The sequence below is a fragment of the Marmota marmota genome, unplaced genomic scaffold (assembly GCF_001458135.2).
Source record: "Marmota marmota marmota unplaced genomic scaffold, marMar, whole genome shotgun sequence".
Lineage (NCBI taxonomy): Eukaryota > Metazoa > Chordata > Mammalia > Rodentia > Sciuridae > Marmota > Marmota marmota.
The window spans coordinates 30,469,889-30,479,134 of NW_026000057.1; the positions used below are offsets into that span (position 1 = coordinate 30,469,889).

General features: G+C 37.0%; 1 long non-coding RNA gene across 2 annotated transcripts in view; it reads left to right on the forward strand.

The window, feature by feature from the left end:
• The window catches only part of LOC125619788, a 67,579-nt gene extending 59,560 nt beyond the window's left edge, over positions 1–8,019 (forward strand). Inside the window, exon 6 of one of the 2 annotated variants that reach the window (XR_007351379.1) lies at positions 6,637–8,019. This is a non-coding gene — a long non-coding RNA (uncharacterized LOC125619788). Of the gene's footprint in view, positions 1–1,062; positions 2,237–6,636 lie in introns of those variants that run through there. The other variant, XR_007351378.1, reaches the window with a different exon arrangement.
• The last annotated feature ends 1,227 nt before the right edge of the window (positions 8,020–9,246 follow it).

A 9,246-nucleotide genomic window follows, 5' to 3' on the forward strand; every position in this document is an offset into this window, starting at 1 on the left:
CCATGCAATTTCCCTTCTCTCTCCCTTTCCCTCCCACCTCTCATCCCTGTTTAATGTTAATCTTCTTCTCATGCTCTTCGTCCCTACTCTGTTCTTAGTTACTCTCCTTATATCAAAGAAGACATTTGGCATTTGTTTTTTAGGGATTGGCTAGCTTAAATGCTCACCATCTCTAGCTGTCAGAGAAATGCAAATCAAAACCACCCTAAGATACCATCTCACTCCAGTAAGATTGGCAGCCATTATGAAGTCAAACAACAACAAGTGCTGGCGAGGATGTGGGGAAAAGGGTACACTTGTACATTGCTGGTGGGACTGCAAATTGGTGCAGCCAATTTGGAAAGCAGTATGGAGATTTCTTGGAAAGCTGGGAATGGAGCCACCATTTGACCCAGCCATTCCCCTTCTCGGTCTATTCCCTAAAGACCTAAAAAGAGCATGCTACAGGGACACTGCTACATCGATGTTCATAGCAGCACAATTCACAATAGCAAGACTGTGGAACCAACCTAGATGCCCTTCATTAGATGAATGGATAAAAAAAATGTGGCATTTATACACAATGGAGTATTACTCTGCATTAAAAAAATGACAAAATCATAGAATTTGCAGGGAAATGGATGGCATTGAAATGACCTTTTTAAGGCAGCCAAGTCAATGTGTTATAGTCAACATGTTCTATTTCACAACTGACAGTTGTCAGATGGACAGGTTTGTGGGTTTGTAGAACTCCTCTCCAATTAGCATTCCCAAACCAACATATAGAATTTGCTTGCAAGAGTGAGGCACCTCAGACATTACACAAGATTCTTGACTAGAAAAATTCCTTTAAATAATGCAAAAGAATCCAGCTGATCTCTGCTATTTTAAGAATATTTGTTTGGGTAGCTCTGATTTTGTTATGAAGACACTCATGATAAAACCCAGCCAACATGTCACATATTCTTCTCAGTACCTTAGAATGAGTTTAGGTGTTAACTTGGTCCTTGGCCCAAACATTTGGACACACATATCCTTTCAGTTTACTCTTCCTTTGCATCACTAAATAACTGCCTCTTCTAGGGATATACAGATGCTCCTTAATGTTGCTGCAAGACAGGGGATCCAAGAAGCCCAAGAACTTCTGGAGAATGTTATTTTGACTCAAAGCAAGCTCTTGTCAACTAAAGGAACAAGGAGGTTCTACAAATCATAACTGTGTCCTACATGCTCCTCCTAGAACATGGCATCTTTTGCTCTCACTTGTCTGTGGCCTTGCAAAGCTCCATGGAACTTTCAATAGAAGCTGCTTTTAGAGATAGTTTTATATGTTGCTTAATCACCAATTTGCTGCTCAAAATCCTTTAAATAAGGTGTTGTTTTGATGTTTTTCTGAGGTTGACCTCTCCTGGATAGAGAAATATTTTATTTGGATTCCATTACTGCTCACTTCAGCTAACTTTCATTCAAGTCAGTGAGCATTCGACAAAATGGTAGAAGGAAAAGAAGGAAGAAACCTGTCTCACCAGAGAGTTGGCTTCTTAGATGTGTTACTTGGCTCCGTCAGATCCACTGAAGGAGCTAAGCTCATCATCAGCCTAATCTATGACATGTGGTGCTCTGCTTAAAATAAGGTTGTTTTCATGTCTCTACATTTCAATTTTCTGCTCTATTAGGTTTCTATGATATTATATTCACTTTTTGTATTACAAAAAGTTCTTTATAGGATTAAAAACGAGTATGATTATTGTCATCAAAAAGAAAAAGAATCAAAGATAAGAGCTAACATTTATTGAACACTCGTCTTGAGGAAGATATTTTCCTACCTGCTTTGTGTTTTAACATTCAGTAGTTATAAAAAAAAAGTCTTATGAACTGAGTAGTAGTATCACTCTCATTTTACAGACATGGAAAAATAATTGAAGAGAAGTTAAGTAATATTCACAGAGTCTTAGAGAGTAAGTGGTAAAGTGGGATTCTGAATTTTGATAGTCCGACTTTAGAGTCGACATTCTTACCTAGTTCTACTGATGTCACTCCCCCCAAGTTATGAACTTATCCTTCCGAACAACTAATTTAGAGAGTAGATAACTAGGTTTGTTACTAGTACATAGCAAACACTTACTTAGTCAATAACTCAGCCACATTTCTGTCTCTTTCTCTCTCTCTCTTTCTTTCTTTCTCTCTTTGTTTCTTCTTTTTCTTTCTTTCTTTCATTGATTGAACCAAGGGGCACTCTACCACTGAACTACACTGCCAGCCCTTTAAATTTTCTTTTCTTATTTTGAGACAGTATCTCTCTAAGTTGCTGAGGGTGACTGGAACCTGTCATCCTCCTGCCTCAGCCTTCCCCGGGGTCACTAGGATTATAGTTGTGCACCACCATGCCAGGTCCCATTTTCTTACTGTATTATTTTCTTTAAGCACAAGTTACATATTTCTATTTTTCAAGAAGTGTTTTGTTGTTGTTGTTTTAGTTTTCTTGGTACTAGGAATTAACCCAGCTTTGTCACTGAGCTACATCCCCAGACCTTTTTATTTTATTTTTTAAGACGGATCTCACTAAGTTGCTGAGACTGGCCTCAAACTTGCAATCCTCCTGTCTCAGACTTCCAAGTTGCTAAGGGATTACAGGCCTATACCATCAGGGCTGCCCACAAGTGTTATTTTTAACCTTAAGTGCAGTTGGCTGTATTTATTGCATTAGATTATAGCATAGTTCTCTACTTGGAATATAAATTCATAAACATGATGTGAGGATGACAAAAGTGTCAAATTAGAATTCAGTGTAACGATTAGGCTTTATTTAAAATACTTGTTTCCCTTTTAAATGTCAAGTTTATACTGCCTAATAGCAGTAGAAACCTCAGAAGATGACTGTGAGCCTTAGGCTATTTCTTCTTCATCCAAGTGGAACCCATACACTTTTAAGGATGTAGATGAGATGGTCAAATGTTGTTTTGTGCTTCATTTTTTATGAAGCAATTTTAAACTTTTCAATGTAGAAATCCCTAGACCATAAACTAAATTCTCCCCCTGAACCTTTAGAGATAGCATTTTAAAAATCCTTGCAACTACTTCAAATTTTCTTACATTTCCTCGGGGGACTTATTTTTTATTCTGTCAATGTTGTTTGAGATACATTACTGGAAATTTTATTCTGAGCTACAAATACTCATTTAAATAATACTAGGATAATCATCGTATAAATGTTCATTTATACCTTTGTATCACTCCCCAGCACTTTCCCCTCCCTCCCCACCACCCATCCTTTGGTCCCTTTCCTCTGGTGATCTCCCTTTGATTTTCATGAACTCCATTCCCACTTTTCTTTTCCTTTTTCTCTCTGGTTTCTGCATATGAGAGAAAACATCCAACCCTTAACCTCCTGAGTTAGTTTGACTTATTTTGCTTAACATAATGTTCTCAAGTACCCTCCATTTTCCTGCAAAGGACATGATTTTATTTTTCTTTATGGCTAAATAAAGCTCCATTGTGTATCTATACCACATTTTCTTTATCCGTTCACCTGTTGATGGACACTTAGGCTGGTTCCATAGTTTGGCCATTGTGAATTGTGCTGCTGTAAACATGGGTATGCAAGTATCACTGTAGTAAGATGACTATAATTATTCAGGATAAATATTGAGAAGTGGGATAGCTGGATTATATGGCAGTTCCATGCCTAGTCTTTTGAGGAACCTCCATACTGATTTCAATAATGGTTGTACTAAATTACAGTCCTACCAACAGAGTAAAAGTGTTTCTTTTTATCCACATTCTCCCCAGCATTTATTATTATTTGTATTTTTGATGACTGCCATTCTGACTGGTATGAGATGAAATCTCAGTGTAGTTTTGTTTTGCGTTTTCCTAATTGCTAGAGATGAACATTTTTTCATGTATTTGTTGGTCATTTGTATTTCTTCTTTTGAAAAGTGTCTGTTTAATTCACTTGTCCATTCATTAATTGGGTTATTCGATTTTTAGAATTAAGTTTTTTGAGTTCTTTATGTATTCCAGATATTAATTCTGTCAGAAGAGTAGCTAGCAAAGATTCTAATCCCATTCTGTAGGTTCTCCTCTTCACATTCCCAATTGTTTCCTTTGCTGTGCAGAAACTTTTAATTTGATGCTGCCTCATTTATTTATTCTTGACATTATTTCCTGAGCTTTAGGGCTCCTACTAAGAAAGTCATTGCCTATGCCTATATGCTGGAGTGTTAACTCCAAGTTACTGTACTTTAATTTAAAATACTTTCAAAGGCATATTTACAGTAACAACCAAAACTTAAAATTGTGAAGGAATAACTATACATACATGTTTAATTTAAAAATTCCTTTAGACTATTTCTATAAATATCTAAACAACTAACATTGATTTAAATTGCTTAAGAATGCTAATATATCTTCTCTTAACAGTTCTTTGTTGCTGAAATAAAATAATTGAAGTAATTGAAAATGCATAATTACAAATAGAATGACTATAGTCTTTCTATGAGGACTCACCTGTAAAAACCCTTTACTTTTGACTTTCATAAGACAGTGCTTGGCTATAAAATAGGGCATGATCCACCAGTCCATTAAGATTGAGGCAAAACCAGAGTGTGATGGATCAGGATTCCCCTGTATGCAGAGCTCTGCTTCTCCCGACCCCCTTGCCTTTTTTTTTTTTTTTTTTTTTCTTGGTAGCTGGGCTAAGGTTCAAGGGCAAAAGCAAGACATAAAAAGAAAATTGGAGCAGAGAAAGAGAGAGCAAAAGAGCAAGAATGAACTTTTACATGTCCAGTTGGTTCAGAGATTTTGGTTCTGCTGTCTTTCTTCCTCCTTCTAGATCATGGTGGTTGAGACTTCGTTATCTCCTAAAAGCTCCCAGGTTTCCTGTTTAGCTGTTCTGCAGTCTTGATCCTTTCTAGGGATCTATCTGGTTGTCAATATAAAAAAAAATCTTACATCGAATATGACATACATTTATGGCTCACAAATCTCAAGTCTACAACCAATGAATTTTATGTGTATATGGGACATGTAACCACCAAATGAAGATGTGGATTTCCAACATTATTTCCCAGTGTGGTATAGCCACATTGTTGATGGGACTTGAGGTAGATTAATGCACAAACTTTCATTGTAAATAGATGCCTTTCAATGATTTGAACAGAGTTAGACTTTTTTTAAAAATTATTTTTGTTGTTGTTGTTGTTGATGGACACAAAACCTTTATTTTATTTATTTATTTTTATGTGGTGCTGAGGATCAAACCCAGTGCCTCATACATGCTTGCGAAATAAAATAATTGCTCTACCACTGAGCCACAACCCCAGCCCCAGAGTTAGACTTTTAATTGTAGATTGTCACAGAAAACCCTACAGTTTTCTGGTATACTGGACATAAGCTTAGCCAGGAAGCCAGGGAGAATTCAAACTAGTAGTTTCTTGAATTCAATTAGAGCACATTTATTGTAATCATAATTTACTACACAGAATCTTCTAAGGTAAAAAATCTATGTAATAGTACCCTAGTAAGCATTAAATCAAGTTATATATATGTTATTAGTAAAGTCCATTTGAATCTTGATTCAACAATGACAATAATTTTTTTTCATTTTATTAGAAAAATGTTCTTTGGCATGTAATAAAAACTGAATAAAACTGTTGATGAATGGCTTACACAAATTATCTAATGACAGCAATCATATTTGAATTAACTTTGTGGATTCTTAGCCCAGGGCTTAACTTACTATTAGGAAGTATTAATACACACCACACACACACACACACACACACACATACACACACACATATATGTGTGTGTGTTTTGGTACCAGGGATTAAACTCAGGGGTACTTGGCCACTGAGTCACATCCCTATCCCTATTTGGGATTTTCATTTAGAGATAGGGTCTCACTGAGTTGCTTAGTGCTTCCTTTTTGCTGAGGCTGGCTTTGAACTCTGTGATCCTCCTGCCACAGCCTCCTGAGCGGCTAGGATTACAGGCATGGGCCATGTACCCAGCTTAGCATTTTATATTCTTAATGAGGTTTGAATATCTAGTCTTTTTTTTTTTCAGTGCTGGAGATCAAACCATTGCACATGCTGGGCAAATACTATTGAACTACATCCATATATATCCCCAGTCCCTGTCATGTTCTATTCTTTTTTTTTGGTCAAACAAGTAACATTTATTTGTCATTTATTATGTATTGAATGGTTTGCTAAACACTATAGATGTAGTAGAAAATATAAGGAAGGTACTATTATTATCTCCATTTTATGAATAAATGAGGACAGCAGGTTTAGAAAGATAACTAGTCTAGGATCATACCAGTGGCAAGTGCATTGTAGAAAACCAAAAAGATTATAAGATAACAGAATAAAAGTCACTCACAAATCTATGCCTGGTTATTATTATTGCTAACATTTGGATTATTCCCTCATTCTATACATGTCATGATAGATTAGTGAAATTATACCAAATGCACAGTTTTCTATTTTCATTTTCTCCCTTAGTGGTATGCTAACGTTTTGCCTCTTAACATGTCACTGATTTTTGCTAGATTATCTTTAATGATTGCAGAACATTCCATTGTGTGGATATGATTTGTATCTAATGCTGCTTTGATATTGATACAAGTTTCCTTTTATTCTTCTGCTCTAGGAAATAATATTCCAGTGAACATCTTTGGCTACATTTTGGATTTTTCCTCAGGTTGCATTTTTAAAATTTTTTTTAGTTGTAGATGGACACAATGCCTTTATTTATTTTTGTGTGGTACTGGGGATTGAACCCAGTGCCTCACATGTGCTAGGCAGGTGCTCTACCACTGAGCCACAACCCCAGCCTCCCCAGGATACATTTTTAGGCTTGGAATTCTATGCCAAATAATCAAACAGTTTTAGGTCTTAAAGAAATAAATTGGCTAACATGTTCAAATGAATTTACAAAAAAGAATCATAAAATACAGGAGAAAAACTAAAAGTAAACAATCAGCTCCTAATATATAGGTTGTTTCCTAAAATTAGAATTTTCACTTTAGGATAATTGTAGATTCACATATATTGGTAGGAAATAATACATAGAGATCCTGTTGCCCCTCACTCCATTTCTGCAGTGGTAATGTCTTAAAATCATAAGACAGAGCGACAGCCAGTGCATCTCGGTGCTGCAATCAAGATGCAGAGCATTCCTGTCACATTGCTGTCATGACTACACATCTGCCCTAGCCCCTATCCCAGATCCCAGGCAATCAATAATCCATTCTCTATTTCTATAATTTTGTCATTTTGAGAATGTTATATAAATGAAATCATAAAGTACATGACCGTTTAAGATGTCTTTACTCAGTATAATTTCCTGGACAGTCATCCAAGTTGCTGTGTGTATTAATAGCTTGACCTTTTATTCCATGGTATGTATGTTTAATCATTCACTCATTGATGGACATCTGTGTTGGGCCCCATTTTTTAGTACAATGAATAAAGCTGTAGTGTGCACAGGTTTTGATTTGTGCAACCTTGGCTCTCCTGTTTTTTACACAGACATATCAGCCTGCAGGTAAGCATCTCAGCTCAGCTCCATAGAGTCCACTTCCCTGGAGAGTTATTGAATATACTAACTTTGGGTCTCTTTAAGTTCTGCACTGGATCCTGGGAGACACTGCTTGCTTCTTTTCCATAGCTGGTCCTGCATGTCACTCACATACCTGTAGTCATGTATGTGAGAAAAAAAGCATAGAAAGGTATTTTCTTGCTCTCTTTCCACCCCAAACTCATTCTATTCTCTCAAGGATGCAGGAGAGCACACTTGCATGTTCCAGGTTTGAAATGATCGTGCCAGCGTTGTGCTTCTGAAGTGGATTGCTCTTTCAGAGTCTATTTTCTCAGACATGCAATGACAACCTAATAGAGTTGTGAAGATTAAATGAGCTGATATTTTAAAAACACAAAACAATCCTTCACATGAAGTCATCGGGCTGAAGGTTGTTTTGTTAAAGTTGTCTGGCATGAGGAAATAGTCACATTTAGTCAGAGGCAGATTTACAGTGACTTAAGTGAAATTTAGATTTTATTGAAGTTTTTATTTTTTTTGATACTTTTTATTTTTTGATACTGAGGATTGAATCAGGGGCACTTTACCACTGAGCTACATCTTGAGCGCTTTTTATTTTATTTTGCTGAAGCTGGACTTGAATTTTTTGTCCTCTTGCCTCAGTCTCTCCAGTGGCTGGTATTATAGGTATGCACCTTGACCTCTTTTTTTTTTTTTTTTTTTTTGGTTCCAGGGATTGAACCCAGGGCTACTTAACCATTGGCTCACATTCCCAGCCTTTTCTTGATCACATTTGCTCTTGTGTCAACTGTCATTGGAGGGTTGTAGGCCCTTAACTGTGGGAAAGCTGAACTGGGAATATGATTAGTTTGGGTTTATGGGATATATTTATTTTTCCTCCTCCTCACCCAGGATACCTTCCCTCATACCATCTGGTGGGTGTGGCAACATCCACCATGGTCACCATGACAACCAATGGGCTCTATTTGACTCATACTTCTGCACTTAGCCAAGTTACTGCTGGTTTTCTTGGTGTTGGAATGGCACCTCAAAGAACTCAGACTGCCCTCCGTGCAGGTGCAAGGCCACAGGTGTGGCCAACCTGCTGATCATGCGGTACCCAGCTTCAGAAATACATAGGTGGTGGAGGAGGAAATTTTGCTTTGACATGTATCTTAGATGCAACTGGTGGAAAATTCTTCTAAACCTTAGAGTTCACATGTTAAAGAAATCTGATAGAAGTCTTCCTGATATCGACCACAGTCCTAAAAATGTATATGAAATGACCAGTAATGAGTTGAGAAGCTGAAACTTTTATCAAACATCAATAAAATAAATTTGAACAACCCTGCTCAATGAGATAGTGAAGTCCTTCTGTTCTCTGTGTAGAAAATATAATTGTCCAAAAAGTTGCCCAAAGAGCATGAAGTCCAAAACAAACAAACAAACAAACAAATAAATAAGGAAAAAGATGACTTAGAAATGTGTTAGGAAGGTAATTGACAAAATTATGTCATTTTCCTGCCAGGCATGGTGGCGCATGCCTGTAATCCTAGCGGCTTGGGAGGCTTGTGAGTTCCAAGCCAGCCTTGTCAAAAGAAAGTGCTAAGCAACTCAGTGTGACCCTGTCTCTAAATAAAATACAAATAGGGCTGGGGATGTGGCTTAGTGGTCGAGTGCCTCTGAATTTCATCCCTAGTACCGCCCCCACATGCAAAA